This window comes from Bos grunniens, chromosome 9, assembly GCF_055505025.1.
Source record: "Bos grunniens cultivar Pamir isolate PY7600 chromosome 9, Bosgru_T2T1.0, whole genome shotgun sequence".
Taxonomy (NCBI): domain Eukaryota; kingdom Metazoa; phylum Chordata; class Mammalia; order Artiodactyla; family Bovidae; genus Bos; species Bos grunniens.
The window spans coordinates 31,864,361-31,882,440 of record NC_141173.1 but is presented as its reverse complement, the minus strand read 5'-3'; the positions used below and the strand labels follow the sequence as shown (position 1 = coordinate 31,882,440).

At 38.3% G+C, this 18,080-nt stretch overlaps 1 long non-coding RNA gene across 1 annotated transcript in view; it reads left to right on the top strand.

The window, feature by feature from the left end:
* The window catches only part of LOC147365747 (uncharacterized), a 298,664-nt gene extending 292,253 nt beyond the window's left edge, over window positions 1–6,411 (top strand). The window contains exon 5 of the long non-coding RNA XR_015132704.1: window positions 3,754–6,411. This is a non-coding gene — a long non-coding RNA (uncharacterized LOC147365747). The remainder of the gene's footprint in view (window positions 1–3,753) is intronic.
* Window positions 6,412–18,080: the final 11,669 nt, after the last annotated feature.

Sequence of the window (18,080 nt, the reverse complement as noted above, 5' to 3'; positions counted from 1 at the left end):
TAAAATTGTTATAAATGGAAGAATCTCATGGTGATGTGAAAAATGTCCAGTTCATTGAAGATGTGCATGGATGTAGAAGTCATGGGGGACTTTTTAAAAAACTAACATTAGAACTGAAACTTAACATTGTAATAGGACTTCACCAGATGAATAATGAGTGGAAGACAATTCGATCCACAGGGAAAAATACCCACAGAGGACCTTGTCCAGGAATTAACAGAGGGCAGGCTACAAGTGTACTAGTGTTGTAAGGAGAGTCATGGGTTCTTAGGAGTCCTTTTAACACCACCCGTGCTTGTGAAATCTTCACAATCACTTATCTAACAGTGCACTGCAAATATTAGCTAATATAATCAAACAAAAGAAATAAATGAGAAGAATTAGGAAGAAGCAAAACACTATTTTCAGAAAATGTTAGTAAACGTAAACTGCTTAAAGAATCATTGACAAAATTACCTCAAATGAGAGAATTCACTAAGAGTAGAAAATATAACTTAATAGAATCAATAGCCTTTATACACGATTAATAACCAGTTAGTAGGAAATATCGGAGAAGGCGATGGCACCCCACTCCAGTACTCTTGCCTGGAAAATCCCATGGATGGAGGAGCCTGGTGGGCTCCAGTCCATGGGTTCGCGAAGAGTCGGACATGACTGTGCGACTTCACTTTCACTTTTCCCTTTCATGCATTGGAGAAGGAAATGGCAACCCACTCCAGTGTTCTTGCCTGGAGAATCCCAGGGACACGGGAGCCTGGTGGGCTGCTGTCTTGGGGTCACACAGAGTTGGACACGACTGAAGCGACTTAGCAGCAGCAGCAGTAGGAAATATAATATTTGAGAAACTCTATTTACTATAGTAAAACAAAGGTAACATGTTTAGGAAAAAAGTTAAAAAAAAACTAAAATCAACATAAGGAAAATTTACAATACTTCTGAAAGACATTAATATAGATTTGAGCAATTGTAAAGACATCCCGTGTTCTCAGACAACATGCCTCAACATCATGTAGATTCCAGTTCTCTCTCAATATTAAATATTTAATGCTATTCCATAAAAATTATCCACAGGCTTCTGTGAGGTACCAGTTGATATCTCATTTCACATAGTAAAATAAGTATTCAAGAGTTGTCAGTAAAAGAAAAAGAGCTAAGATGGAAGGAGGGAATTGTATAAATGTAGAATTAAAACATCATAGTACAGTGATTGACAGGCAAGCAGAAGAGATTCTCTTTAATGCATATTTAGTATATTATAAAAGAAGCATCTTGAATCACTGGGACAGAGATTGAGTTTTTAATAAATATTGTCATTGGCTGACTAAATGAATAGCTATTGGACAAAAGTAAAATTTAATCTATATCTCACAAGAATTAATTCCAAATGAATCAGAGATAGGAATAGAGTAAATGAAATGATAAAAATGCCAAAAGAAAATATGAGCAAAGTATTCTTTAATCTAGAGGTAGGACAAGGTTTATTTTTTTTTAAACAATGATTCAATCTGGTTGCAATCAAAGACAAGATTGACAAATTTAATTGCACACACATGTGCAAACACAGACACACACATACACACCCATATCCATACCAGTATGGCAACAATAACAACAAACACATAAAACACTACGAGTAAATTCAGTCCAATGATAAACTGAAAGAAAATATATGCAACATATGTCATAGTTAAAAGGCTGAAATTCCCTATGGTATAAAAAATATTCCAAATTGGGTAAAAATAGACTATAACTGACTCAAAAGAAATGGGTCAAAGAAGCAAGCAATTCATTTAGTAAGATATGAAAATTGTTTTAAATATATATTGATAAAAGTGTCTGCCACTCATAAGGCAGACTTTATTAGGCACAGTTTAATTAACATGATTATTAATATTATTAATAGAGTTTATTAAAACTTTTGACAATACATTCCACTGATTGTATAAAGCAGGCATTCTACACCATTACTACTGGCAATACAAACTGATAATAAACAGATACAGTCCTTATGTAAGTGTATTTATAACCTCAAAAACAAAACTATTTCTTTGTGTTATAAGAAATATAGCCTGGCAATCCCACTTCTTGGGATTTAGCCAGAAGATACACTTTCAACAATTAAAAAAACAAACAACATACACACACAAGGTTATTCATTGAAATATTAGTTGCCTTTTTCAAAAGAAGGCTAAGAAAATAACAATAGATTGAGAAACAATCAAGGAAGGTGATAAGAATGTACAAAGGATAGTAAAAATTTGTATTGTTTCAATAATGATGAAATAATGTCAGAGAGAGACTGTTCAGAGACTTGTATAAACACAGACAATAAGTGGGCCTTAGACAAAGTGGACACAGGCAATAAGTGAGCTCTGACTCATAACCTGCAGGCAATTGCCCAACAAATCAATTCCCTTATCTACACTAAACAACCCAGGAGGCCAGCCTGTTGTAAGTCAGACTTACAGAAAGCCAGATTGGTATCACTAGTAACAATTCAGGGAGCTAAATAATAATTTGTGTATCAATGGGCGTAAAAGGCCCAGGGCTTGATTAATAACTGATGGCTTACCTAATTTTTGTGCTTGCCTTCAACTTAATACCACCAAGAAAATCACATGTATACCCTATCCAATCACATAAGATGCCCCATGTGTAGTTATCTCACGTACTGCTGCCCCAAGCTAACAGCTTCCAATCAGAGCATACACAGAGCCTTCACTTTTTCCTGCTATGATGTGTCCTGTACTTCTCCCTGCCTTAAAGTCTCTGGCAAAATAAATATAATGGTGCCTGACTCTTCTAGAAAAAGCAATCCCAGAATAAATAGGCTTTACTTTTCTTTTTTGATTAATCATCATTAATAATCAAAATACTGAAACTCATGTATGGCATTGTTAGTATCTCCCATCAGGAAGCTTCCATATGCCTCTTACGCTTCTCCATCAGAGGGCAGACAGGCTGAAAACAACAATCACAAAATACCAACCAATCTGAACACATGGACCACAGCCTTGTCTAACTCAATGAAACTATGAGCCATGCCATGTAGGGCCGACCAAGATGAATGGGTCATGGTGGAGAGTTCTGACAAAACGTGGTCCACTGGAAAAGGGAATGGTAAACCACTTCTGTATTCTTGCCTTGAGAACCCCATGAACAGTATGAAAAGCCAAAAAGATAGGACACTGAAAGATGAACTTCCCCGGTCAGTAGGTGCCCAATATGCTACTGGAGGTCAGTAGAGAAATAACTCCAGAAAGAATGCAGACGGTGCCAAAGCAAAAACAGCACCCAGTTGTGGATGTGACCGGTGATGGAAGCAAAGTCCGATGCTGTAAAGAACTATATTGGATAGGAACGTGGAATGTTAAGTCCATGAATCAAGGCAAATTGGAAGAGGTCAAACAGGAGATGGCAAGAGGGCATATCGACATTTTAGGAATCAGTGAACTAAAATGGATTGGAATGGGTGAATTTAACTCAGATGACCATTCTGTCTACTACTGTGGGCAAGATCCCTTAGAAGGAATGGAGTAGCCCTCATAGTTAACAAAAGAATCCAAAATGCAGTACTTGGATGCAATCTCAAAAATGATCTCTGTTCGTTTCCAAGGCAAACCATTCAATATCACTGTAATCCAAGTCTATGCCCTGACTAATAATGCTGAACAAGCTAAAGTTGTATGGTTCTATGAAAACCTACAAGACCTTATAGAACTAACACCAAAAAAGATGTCCTTTTCATTACAGTGGACTGGAAGGCAAAAATGGGAAGTCAAGAAATACCTGGAGTAATGGGCAAAATTGGCCTTGGAGTACAGAGTGAAGCAGGGCAAAGGCTAACAGAGTTTTGCCAAGAGAACTCACTGGTCAAGCAAACACCCTCTTCCAACAACACAAGAGAAGACTCTACACATGGACATCACCAGATGGTCAACACCGAAATCAGATTGATTATATTCTTTGCAGTCAAAGATGGAGAAGCTCTATACAGTCAGCAAAAACAAGACCAGGAGCTGACTGTGGCTCAGATCATGAACTCCTTATTGCCAAATTCAGACTTAAATTGAAGAAAGTAGGGAAAACCACTAGACCATTCAGGTATGACCTAAATCAAATCCCTTACAATTACATAGTGGAAGTGAGAAAAATATTCAAGGGATTCAATCTGATAGACAGAGTGCCTGAAGAACTATGGATGGAGGTTCGTGACATTGTACAGGAGGCAGTGATCAAGACCATCCCCAGGAAAAAAGCAAAAAGGCAAAATGGTTGTTTGAGAGGCCTTATAAACAGCTATGAAAATAAGAGAAGTGAAAGGCAAAGGAGAAAAGGAAAGATATACCCATTTGAATACAGAGTTCCGAAGAAAAGCAAGGAGAGATAAGAAAGCCTTCTCAGTGATCAATGCAAAGAAATAGAGAAAAACAACAGAATGGGAAGGAATAGAGATCTCTTCAAGAAAATTAGAGACACCAAGGGAACATTTCACGCAAAGAAGGGCACATAGAAATGGTGTGGACCTAACAGAAGCAGAAGATATTAAGAAGAGGTGGCAAGAATACACAGAAGAACTATACAAAAAAGATCTACATGACCCAGATAATCACAGTGGTGTGATCACTCACCTAGAGCCAGACATCCTGGAATGTGAAGTCAAGTGGACCTTAGGAAGCATCACTATGAATAAAGCTAGTGGAGGTGGTGGAATATCCTTTTCAAATCCTAAAAGATGATGATGTGAAAGTGCTGCACTCAGTACGCCAGCAAATTTGGAAAACTCAGCAGTGGCCCCACAGTACTGGAAAAGGTCAGTTTTCATTCCAGTGTCAAAGAAAGGCAATGCTAAAGAATGTTCAAACTACTGCACAATTGTACTCATTCCACATGCTAGCAAAATAATGCTAAAATTTTCCAAGCTAGGCTTCAACAGTACATGAACAGTGAACTTCCAGATATTCAAGCTGGATTTAAAAGGCAGAGGAACCAGAGATCAAATTGCCAACACCCGTTGGATCATAGAAAAAGTAAGAGAGTTCCAGAAAAAGCATCCACTTATGCTTTATTGACTATGCCAAAGCCTTTAACTGTTAGGAAACTGTGGAAAATTCTTCAAGAGATGGGAATACCAGACCACCTGACGTGCCTCCTGAGAAACCTAAATGCAGGTCAAGAAGCAACAGTTAAAAATGGACATGGAACAACAGACTGGTTCCAAATCAGGAAAGGAGTACATCAAGTCTGTATATTGTCACCCTGCTCATTTAACTTATATGCAGAGTACATCATGAGAAATCCTGGATAGGATGAAGCACAAGCTGGAATCAAGATTGCCAGGAGAAATATCAACAACCTCAGATATGCAGATGATACCACCCTTATGGCAGAAGGCAAAGAAGAACTAAAGAGCCTTAATGAAAGTGAAAAAGCAGAGTGAAAAAGTTGGGTTAAAACTCAGCATTCAGAAAACTAAGATCATGTCATCTGGTCCCATCACTTCATGGCAAATAGATGGGGAAACAGTGAGAGACTTTATTTTTGGGGGCTCCAAAGTCACTACAAGTGGTGACTGAAGCCATGAAATTAAAAGATGCTTCCTCCTTGGAAGGAAAGTTATGAGCAACCTAGACAGCATATTAAAAAGCAGAGACTTTTTTTTTTTTTTTCCAACAAAGGTCCATCTAGTCAAAGCTATGGTTTTTCCCTTAGTCACGTATGGATGTGAGAGTTGGACTAAAAAGAAAGCTGAACACTGAAGAATTGATGCTTTTGAACTGTGGTGTTGGAGAAGACTCTTGAGAGTCCCTTGAACAGCAAGGAGATCCAACCAGTCCATCCTAAAGGAAATCAGTCCTGACTATTCATTGGAAGGATTTTTGCTGTAGCCGAAATTCCAATAGTTTGGCCACCATATGTGAAGAACTGACTCATTGAAAAAGACCCTGATGCTGGGAAAGAAGGGGACGACAGAGGATGAGATGGTTGGATGGCACCACCGACTCGATGGACGTGAGTTTGAGTAAACTCTGAGAGTTGGTGATGGACAGGGAGTCCTTGCATGCTGCAGTCCACGGGCTCTGAAAGAGTCTGACATGACTGAGCGACTGAACTGAACTGATGACATAGTGGGAGCCATTTCCCCAGAAGAAGAATGAAGATTACTTTAAAAACTGAGGGATTATGGTATAGAGTAAAAAGTGAAAGTGTGGGGCCTCAAAACTTCGTTTGCCTATCCCCTCAAATGCATTTATAAAATCTAAACTTTATACTGTTTTTTCAGATTTGTAAAATTAGTACATGCTATATATTTAGATAATGAAAAATGTAATAACATTAGTGCATTTTCAACAGTTTGTAAAATATATTCAATGGAATATAAATACCCACTAACATCCACTTAAAAATTAATGAGCATGGTGTAAAATCATGAAACTTTATGTCTTTCCTTTATTTTTAAATCATATTCTCTTGTACTTTCCTTGTATAATTGTCTTCGAGTTTACTGCATTTTATGTTGGAAAGTTATTTATTGATTGTCCTATTTGTCTTTAAAAATATGTGTGGTATAGAACAGTCTTATGGACTCTGTTGCAGAGGGAGAGGGTGGGAAGATTTGGGAGAATGGCATTGAAACATGTATAATATCATGTATGAAACGAGTTGCCAGTCCAGGTTCGATGCACGATACTGGATGCTTGGGGCTAGTGCACTAGGACGACCCAGAGGGATGGTATGGGGAGGGAGGAGGGAGGAGGGTTCAGGATGGGGAACACATGTATACCTGTGGCGGATTCATTTTGATATTTGGCAAAACAAATACAATTTGTAAAGTTTAAAAATAAAATAAAATTTAAAAAAAATAAAAAAATAAAAATTTCTCGAAGGATTCATGCACTTAACAAGAAATAAAAAACAAATAAATATATAAAAAATATGTGTGGAAAACCAATAGATCAGATCAGATCAGATCAGTCGCTCAGTCATGTCCGACTCTTTGTGACCCCATGAATCGCAGCACGCCAGGCCTCCCTGTCCATCACCAACTCCGGGAGTTCACTCAGACTGACGTCCATTGAGTCAGTGATGCCATCCAGCCATCTCATCCTCTGACGTCCCTTTCTCCTTCTACCCCCAATCCCTCCCAGCGTCAGAGTCTTTTCCAATGAGTCAGCTCTTCGCACGAGGTGCCCAAAGTACTGGAGTTTCAGCTTCAGCATCATTCCTTCCAAAGAAATCCCAGGACTGATCTCCTTCAGAATGAACTGGTTGGATCTCCTTGCAGTCCAAGGGACTCTCAAGAGTCTTCTCCAACACCACAGTACAAAAGCATCAATTCTTCGGCACTCAGCCTTCTTCACAGTCCAACTCTCACATCCATACTTGACCACAGGAAAAACCATAGCCTTGACTAGACGAACCTTTGTTGGCAAAGTAATGTCTCTGCTTTTGAATATGCTATCTAGGTTGGTCATAACTTTCCTTCCAAGGAGTAAGCGTCTTTTAATTTCATGGCTGCAATGACCATCTGCAGTGATTTTGGAGCCCAGAAAGAAAGTCTGACACTGTTTCCACTGTTTTCCCATCTATTTCCCATGAAGTGGTGGGACCAGATGCCATGATCTTCGTTTTCTGAATGTTGAGCTTTAAGCCAACTTTTTCACTCTCCACTTTCATCTTCATCAAGAGGCTTTTGAGTTCCTCTTCACTTCCTGCCATAAGGGTGGTGTCATCTGCATATCTGAGGTTATTGATATTTCTCCCGGCAATCTTGATTCCAACTAGTGCTTCTCCCAGTCCAGTGTTTCTCATGATGTACTCTGCATATAAGTTAAATAAACAGGGTGACAATATACAGCCTTGATGAATTCCTTTTCCTATTTGGAACCAGTCTGTTGTTCCATGCCCAGTTCTAACTGTTGCTTCCTGACCTGCATACAAATTTCTCAAGAGGCAAATCAGGTGGTCTGGTATTCCCATCTCTTTCACAATTTTCCACAGTTGATTGTGATCCACATAAAGCAGAAATAGATGTTTTTCTGGAACTCTCTTGCTTTTTCCATGATCCAGCGGATGTTGGCAATTTGATCTCTGGTTCCTCTGCCTTTTCTAAAACCAGCTTGAACATCAGGAAGTTCACGGTTTACATATTGCTGAAGGCTGGCTTGGAGAATTTTGAGCATGACTTTACTAGCGTGTGAGATGAGTGCAATTGTGCGGTAGTTTGAGCATTCTTTGGCATTGCCTTTCTTTGGGATTGGAATGAAAACTGACCTTTTCCAGTCCTGTGGCCACTGCTGAGTTTTCCAAATTTGCTGGCATATTGAGTGCAGCACTTTCACAGCATCATCTTTCAGGATTTGGAATAGCTCAACTGGAATTCCATCACCTCCACTAGCTTTGTTCGTAGTGATGCTTTCTAAGGCCCACTTGACTTCACATTCCAGGATGTCTCGCTCTAGGTCAGTGATCACAGCATCATGATTATCTGGGTCTTTTTTGCACAGTTCTTCTGTGTATTCTTGCCATCTCTTCTTAATATCTTCTGCTTCTGTTAGGTCCATACCATTTCTGTCCTTTATCGAGCTCATCTTTGCATGAAATGTTCCTTTGGTATCTCTGATTTTCTTGAAGAGATCCCTAGTCTTTCCCATTCTGTTGTTTTCCTCTACTTCTTTGCATTGATCGCTGAAGAAGGCTTTCTTATCTCTTCTTGCTATTCTTTGGAACTCTGCATTCAGATGTTTATATCTTTCCTTTTCTCCTTTGCTTTTTGCTTCTCTTCTTTTCACAGCTATTTGTAAGGTCTCCCCAGACAGCCATTTTGCTTTTTTGCATTTCTTTTCTATGGGAATTATCTTTTTTTTTTTTTTTAACTTTACAATATTGTATTGGTTTTGCCAAATATCGAAATGAATCCGCCACAGGTATACATGTGTTCCCCATCCAGAACCCTCCTCCCTCCTCCCTCGCCATACCATCCCTCTGGGTTGTCCCAGTGCACCAGCCCCAATGGTCTTGATCCCTGTCACCTGTACAATGTCACGAACCTCATTCCATAGTTCATCAGGCACTCTATCTATCAGATCTAGGCCCTTAAATCTATTTCTTACTTCCACTGTATGATCATAAGGAATTTGATTTAGGTCATACCTGAATGGTCTAGTGGTTTTCCCTACTTTCTTCAATTTAAGTCTGAATTTGGCAATAAGGAGTTCATGGTCTGAGCCACAGTCAGCTCCTGGTCTTGTTTTTGCTGACTGTATAGAGTTTCTTCATCTTTGACTGCAAAGAATATAATCAATCTGATTTCGGTATTGACAATCTGGTGATGTCCATGTATAGAGTCTTCTGAATAAATAAAAATATGTGTAAAATTGACATTTTATCGTGTTTTATTTTCTATGACATCAAAGATCTAAGTATTCAAATTTCACTGGATATTTTATTTTTTTATTTAACTTTTCACTGAATATAAAACACATGTATTCAGTTCAGTTCAGTCGCTTTGTTGTGACCGACTCTTTGCGACCCCATGAATCGCAGCATGCCAGGCCTCCCTGTCCTCACCAACTCCTGGAGTTCACTCAGACCCAGGCCCATTGAGTCAATGATACCATCCAGCCATCTCCTCCTCTGTCGTCCCCTTCTCCTCCTGCCCCCAATCCCTCCCAGCATCAGAGTCTTTTCCAATAAGTCAACTCTTCACATGAGGTGGCCAAAGTACTGGAGTTTCAGCTTTAGCATCATCCCTTCCAAAGAAATCCCAGGGCTGATCTCCTTCAGAATGGACTGGTTGGATCTCCTTGCAGTCCAAGGGACTCTCGAGTCTTCTCCAGCACCACAGTTCAAAAGCATCAATTCTTAAGCGCTCAGCTTTCTTCACAGTCCAACTCTCACATCCATACATGACCACTGGAAAAACCATAGCCTTGACTAGGTGGACCTATAAATAGTTACAAATAATAAACATATATTGAAATATTTCATAATGTAAAATTATGCTCACATACCAATACATAGCAATAAAAAAATGACTAGCAATCAGAAAATCTCCCTCTCTATCTCACTCACTGCTTCCCCTCAAAGTGGCTATTCTCCTGATTTCAAATGTTAGAGATTAGCCTTGTCTACTTTTGAACTTCATGCAAATGAATCTTTAAGTGTGTCTTGGTTGTTGCTGTGTGTGTGTGTGTGTGTGTCTTCTTTCTCTTAATAAGTGTTTGTGAGAAACTTCTATATCATTGCATGTAGCTGTCAACTAAAAATTGGCACTTGGTGAGAGCACTACCAATGAGTGAACAACAAGGACATTTGCCATCTACCTTCTAGAAGACTGAACCCTGTGCTGTTGCAGCTGTTGACCTTCAACACCCCCCTGAGGGAGTTCAGAGTGGAGTGAAGCACTCTGAGCTCCAGGGAATCTGGTGGGACAGATCTTTCAGTTCAGTTCAGTCACTCAGTTATGTCCAACTCTTGGTGACCCCATGAACTGTAGCACACCAGGCCTCCCTGTCCATCACCAACTTCCATAGCTTACTCAAACTCATGTCCATCAAGTCAGTGATGCCATCCAACCATCTCATCCTCTGTCGTCCCCTTCTTTTCCTGCCTTCAGTCTTTCCCATCATCAGGGTCTTTTCCAATGAGTCAGTTCTTTGCATCAGGTGGCCAAAGTATGGGAGCTTCAGTTCAGCTTCACTCCTTCCAATAAATATTCAGGACTGATTTCATTTAGGATGCACTGGTTGGATCTCCTTGCAGAACAAGGGGAACCTCAAGAGTCTTCTCCAACACCACAGTTCAAAAGCATCAATTCTGTGCTCAGCTTTCTCTATGGTCCAACTCTCACACCCATACATGCCTAAGGAAAAAACCATAGCTTTGACTAGGTAGACTTTGTTGACAAAGTAATGTCTCTGCTTTTTAGTATGCTTTCTAGGTGAGTCATAACTTTTCTTCCAAGGAGCAAGTGTCTTTTAATTTCATGGCTTCAGTCACCATCTGCAATGATTTTGGAGCTCCCCAAAATAAAGTCTCTCACTGTTTTCATTGTTTCCCCATCTATTTGCCATGAAGTGATGGGACAAGATGCCATGATCTTAGTTTCTGAATGCTGAGTTTTAAGCCAACTTTTTCACTCTCCTCTTTTACTTTCACCAAGAGGCTCTTTAGTTCTTCTTTGCTTTCTGCCATAAGGGTGGTATCATCTGCATATCTGAGGTTGTTGATATTTCTCCTGGTAATCTTGATTCCAGCCTGTGCTTCATCCAGCCTGGCATTTCACATGATGTACTCGTATGTAAGTTAAATAGGCAGGGTGACAATACATATGTACTCCTTTCCCAATTTGGAACCAGTCTGTTGTTCCATGCCAGGTTCTGACTGTTGCTTCCTGACCTGCATACAGATTTCTCAATAGGCAGGTTAGGTGGTCTGGTATTTCCATCTCTTGAAGAATTTTCCACAGTTTGTTGTGATCCACACAGTCAGAGGCTTTGGCATAGTCAATAAAGCAGAAGTAGATGTTCTTTATGGACCTCTCTTGCTTTTTAGATGATCCATGGATGTTGGCATTTAATCTCTGGTTTCTCTACCTTTTCTAAATCCAGCTTGAACATCTGGAAGTTCAAGGACTGCTGAAGCCTGGCTTGAAGAATTTTGAGCATTAATTTACTAGCATGTGCAATGAATGCAATTGTGCAGTAGTTTGAACAATTTTTGGCATTGCCTTTCTTTGGGATTGGAATGAAAACTGACCTTTTCCAGTCTTGTGGCCACTGCTGAGTTTTCTAGTTTCTGGCATATTGAGTGCAGCACTTTCAAAGCATCATATTTTAGGATTTGAAATAGCTCAGCTGGAATTCCATCACCTCCACTATCTTTGTTCATAGTGATACTTCCTAAGGCCCACCTAACTTCCAACTCCAGGATGTCTGGCTCTAGGTGAATGATCACACCATAATGGTTATCTGGGCCATTATCTTTTTTTGTATAGTTCTGTGTATTCTTCCCATCTCTTCTTATTATCTTCTACTTCTTTTAGGTCCATACCATTTCTGTCCTTTATTGTGCCTACCTTTGCATGAAATGTTCCCTTGGTATCTGTAATTTTGTTGATAAGATCTCTATTCCTTCCCATTCTGTTCCCCCCCCCCCCCACTTTTATTTCTTTGCATTGATCACTGAAGAAGGCTTTCTTATCTCTCCTTGCTCTTCTTTGGAACTCTGCATTCAGATGGATATATCTTTCCTTTTCTTCTTTGTCTTTTGCTTCTCTTCTTTTCCAGCTATTTGTAAGGCCTCGTCAGACAACCATTTTGCCTGTTTGCAGTTCTTTTTCTTGGGATGGTTTTGATCACTGCCTCTTATACAACATCACGAGCCTCCGTCAACAGTTCTTCAGGCACTCTGTCTGTCACTTCCACTGTATAATCCTAAGGGTTTTGTTAGGTCATACTTGTATGGTCCAGTGGTTTCCCCTACTTTCTTCAGTTTAAGTCTGAATTTGGCAATAAGGAGGTCTTTAGATACTCGCGGGCTTCTCTGATAGCTCAGTTGGTAAAGGAGACCTGCATTCAATTCCTGGGTTGGGAAAATCCATTGGAGAAGAGATAGGCTACCCACTTCAGTATTTTGGCCTGGAGAATTCCATGGACTGTACAGTCCATGGGGTCACAAAAAGTTGGACACGACTGAGTGGCTTTCACTTTCTTTCTCTTAGATACCTGGTCTTTAGATACTTGGATATTTTCAGGAACAAATTTTATGATCCTAATTCCTGCATCTCCTCATATCTAGAAAAGCAATAAATCCCTTCATGGTGCCATCAGATCCTTGTGACTAAGAGAAAACCTCTTGTAATGTAAGTGCTTGATTGCATTGTACTCCTCCGTCACCAAAAACATACATCTTGACCTTTCCCCACCACCTCTTTGGAGCAGTCTCTTAGACCTATCTGAGATGCTGCATCCCAAGCTGCAGTCTTCCTTTTGCCCCAAATAAAATTTCAGTTGCAACTCTCAAGTTGTGTATCTTTTTTTAGTCAACATAGCAATAGGTCATTCATTCTTACTGCTATTTAGTGTTCAACTATGAGACTATAACATTTTTTTCCTCCTCTACTTCCTCTTTGTCGCCTCTAATAAGACACAGTACTCTAGGGTTTGCAGTTGAGATGATGAGGTGTTTACCAGGGTGCCTCTCCTTGTCGGGGTCTTGAACTTGAATTTTTTCTAGCACTGAAAACTGCAGAAAATATCTGTTTGGCCACTGGGAACTTTCTATCTAGCTTCTTATATTCTGCCATGTGCAGTTCAAGAATTTGGCAGTTTTTTAAGCTAAAAACCATACTTTCCTGTGCCACAGTTTCATAGGAATATATCTGCTTGACCAGCTTCCTTCTCTCCCAAGTTCTGTTTTTGTACTCCTCATCTTTACTTTGTTTCCTCTAGCTCCATGAAATCAACAGCATATTTGCTGGATTCTCTGCCTTTTCATAGTTGTTCCCTACATGGACTATCTCTTAAGATATATGCCAAGAATTATCAATTGTCCTGACAGATAAGAGCCTGCAGAGTTTGTTCAATTGTCTCTAATTCCCTTTCTCTTAGGATATTGGCTTCTTGACTATTATTTCGTCTGTGAATTCTCCACCAGTTTTGTGGTGGTGGTTGCTATTTGTTTGTTTATTTGTTTTGAATTTTATCTGGGTATTTCCATGTTTCTCCATGGTAGATTTGACTGTTGGAGTTATTCTATCATAGCCCTGTAGAATAGTCTACCATCATTCTAAGTAAACTCTTTTCTTAAAGCATAACACACAAATAGAAAATTGCACAAATACAAATGGACAGAATTAAGAATTTTCCAAAGTGAACATATGCCTGTAACAACCACCCAGATTTTAAAAAAAAGAAAAAGCAAAGTAGTAAATTATACCCTTGTGCCTTCACAGTCACTCCCCACAGCCATCTAAGAATATCTAATATTTTTATTACTAGCTTCATAAGTTAGTTTTCCTTATTGTGGGACTTTGTACCTAAGAAGAGCTTCTCAGGTGGTGCTAGTGATAAAGAACCCACCTGAAGGTGATATGAGACATAGGTTCAGTCTCTAAGTTGGGAAGATCCTGTAGAATAGGGCATGGCAACCCACTCCAGTATTCTTGCCTGGAGAATCCTATGGACAGAGGAGCTAGGCAGGCTGTGGTTCATAGAGTCAGAATCAGACCCAACTGACGTGACTTAGCACGCCTGCATAGCTAAGAAATCAACGTGGACTTGTAACACTCATATTTTGCTTAGCATTTTGTTTTTTTAGATAATCATGTTAGTTTTTTCTTTTTTTTTTAAATCATGTTGAGATCTGTTTTTGTTAAGTGGTGAATTATTTTCAAATATTAAACCATCTCTCAATTTCTAGAATAAAAAAAATTTGATTATAACACTTGATGGCAAAATATTATCTGGATTTGATACTCTGATATTGTGTAAGGATTTAAGTATCTATGTTCATAAGTGTTACTTATTGCATTTATGCTTAATTATTCATACTTTTTGGTTTATGTCTATATTTTACTATGTGTTTTCTATTTGAATCACCTATATTATATCTTTCTTTATCTTAAGTATTTAAATTAATCTAGTATACATTGCATTTTCTTGTTATTAGCATATATAATATACAATGTATATTGTTTATTTATTTTTAATGACTACCATAGGATTCACATGTATCAGATTTATTGCAGTTTAATAAAGTGAACACTTTTATCTCTCTTCTAATATTTTAATAGAGTTAAGACTTTAAAACAACTTATTCCTATTCCCATATAACTAACTTTTGCTTTTTGTTTTATTGTTTTCATGCTTTTTAAAAAATGAAAGTTATTTATTTATTTTTGGGGCTACATCTGCACAGCTTGTGAAATCTTATTTCCCTGACCAGGAGACAAACCCGTGTCCCTTGCAGTGGAAGCACAGAGTCCTATTCACTGGACCACCAGGAGATTTCCTGTTTTCATGCATTTTAGTTTATATATACTTGAAATTGCATAGACAATATCAGTTTGAGCTCTCTATTTTGCTTTCACACACACATACATTCCCACATGGCTACTGTTATCCTATTTTTCAAATTTTCTTCTTTTCCTTATTTCCATCTGAAATTATCATTCTGCATGAAGAATACTCTGATTTTCTTTAGATTAGATTTAGGTTGGTAATTATTTTTGAGCACTTTCAAGATGTCTTTGTTTATGTTGGGAGTCTCCTGTCTATTTTATTCTTTTGCTGCTCTGATGAAGGTAATGCATCTTTTTTCTTAGCTGCTTTCAAGATTTTGTCTAAGAGTTCAGCTGTTTTACTAAGTAAACTAGATTTGGCTTTCTTTGTGCTTTTTTCTCCTTAGAGTTTTCAGAGCATCTTGAATATATATTTTTATATATTTTATCAACTCTGTCAAATTTTCTCTCTGCTTTTTATGAAACTCCATATAAATATGAAATCTTTTTATTGGATAGCATATGACTCTTGCTCTTTTTTTCCTCTTTGTTTTAATTTCTATATTTTCTCTTGGCTTGTCTTAACAGTTCACCAATTCTGTCTCCTCAGTTCAGTTCAGTTCAGTCACTCAGTCGTGTCCGACTCTTTGCGACCCCATGAATCACAGCACGCCAGGCCTCCCTGTCCATCACCAACTCCTGGAGTTCACTCAGACTCACGTCCATCGAGTCAGTGATGCCATCCAGCCATCTCATCCTCTGTCGTCCCCTTCTCCTCCTGCCCCCAATCCCTCCCAGCATCAGAGTCTTTTCCAATGAATCAACTCTTCGCATGAGGTGGCCAAAGTACTGGAGTTTCAGCTTCAGCATCATTCCCTCCAAAGAAATCCCAGGGCTGATCTCCTTCAGCATGGACTGGTTGTATCTCCTTGCAGTCCAAGGGACTCTCAAGAGTCTTCTCCAACACCACAGTTCAAAAGCATCAATTCTTCGGCGCTCAGCTTTCTTCATAGTCCAACTCTCACATCCATACATGACCACAGGAAAAACCATAGTCTTGACTAGATGGACTTTTGTTGGCAAAGTAATATCTCTGCTTTTGAATAGGCTATCTAGGTTGGTCATAACTTTTCTTCCAAGGAGTAAGCATCTTTTAATTTGTTGTCTAATTTCTAACTATGCCAATTAATAATTATGTTACTGAAAATTTTCAGTTTTAGATTTATTGTTTAACTATTTCTTCAGTTAATTTTTTTGTAAAATTCTCCACCTATAACAGATTTTTTCTCCATCTTATACTATTTTTAATTTAATCATATTTAAAATTTTTGAGATTATACTCCAATATCTGAATCACATATAAGTCTTCTAGTTTATTGATTTTCAGGTATGTTTTCCCATATCTTAGCCACTATCACACTCATTGTTTAAATTATGGACATTGTGGATAAAACTGCAGGTGTCCACATTATATATTTTGCCTTCAAATACAGTTCATCGTTTCCTCTGTTAGGGAGATAGAATAGGCATATTTACCTTAATTCAGTAAGAAACAGCTGAGTCAAACTCTTTTGCACATTTTCTGCAACTCCAGATACTTCTGTTACCCTCCTATTCTTAGAAAAAAAAAATCTATTGTGTAATTGAGAGGCCAGTCCTCTTGAGTTACATTCCATTGGTATGTCCTGAACTGATTTTTTTTTTCCTGTTTAAAACATCAAGACATTGAAAGAGGTTTCTGTTTTGTCTTTCTATCTCTTATACTCATGTGGCTTTCAAGTTTTCAGGGCATTGAGTAAAAAATGTGTTTCATTTAAGTTCACAACACAATGAAAAAATGTGTTTCATTTAAGGTCATTTTTTTCTCGACAAGATTTTGAACTTCTAGCTTTTAATTTTTTTTCCTTAGCTCCTGAAAAGCTACAAAATTTCTTAAGATTTCTCTGTCCCTCAGAAGTGTTACTCTGTCTAGAAAATGCCAAGGTTCTAAAACTCTTGTCCTACATTTGATAAGAGAAAAATATCAAAGGGAATATGTAGCTGCCAAATATCAGCTCATTTCTTCACAGTTACTACTTTTCTGGAATTTTGCTCTTCTATTTCTGGTTGCTTCATTACTTATCTGGTAACTTTAAATAAATGTTTATTACTATTGTTGTTGTTATTTAGCACCTTTTCCTAGTTATTAGATGGAACACTGATTTTCTGTTAGGTATTTAATCATACTCCACAGTGCACATCTACTTTTATTTTTATTAGATAATTTTGATTGGTATAAATTTATATGTTTAAACTTATTTTCTTTAAGCAATTTAAAGATTTTTCCATGTTTTCAAGTACTTATTGTTTTCTTTTTTGAAAATCAGCTGTCCTTCTAATTTTTCCTTCTAAATAATAAGATAACTGTTCTTTGTTCTCTGCCTCCTTTCAAAGAAATTTCTCAAAAGTGGAACCCAGTAATTTCTGCTTGTATCAAATTGGTCATAACTGAGGGCACAGCCAACCAATTGGTAAAAAAGAAAAAGAAGTACGTATTTTCAGCTGATTTTATTGCATGCCTCTTGTTGTTGCACACAGTGAGAATGGAAATTTGCCATAGACATTTCTCATCCAAAATATAATCATTGCAATGGAAAACTAAATTTTGTTGCTGTTCAGTCACTGAGTTGTGTCTGACTCTTTTTGACCCCATGGGCTGCAACATTCAGGACTTCCAGATCCTTCACTATCTCCCAGAGTTTGCTCAAACCCATGTCTGTTGAGTAGTCGCTGATGTTACCTAACGATCTCATCCTCTGCTGCACTATTCTCCTTTTGCCTTCAATCTTTCCTAGCATTAAGGTCTTCACCAATGAGTTGGCTCTTTGCATCAGGTGGCCAAAGTATTGGAACTTCAGCTTCAGCATCAGTCCTTCCAATGAATATTCAGGGTTGATTTCCTTTAGGATTGACTGGTTTGATCTCCTTGCTCTCCAAGGGACTCTCAAGAGTCTTCTCCAACACCACAATTCAAAAGCATCAGTTCTTTGGCACTCAGCCTTGTGTGTGATCCAACTTTCACATCTGTACAAAACTA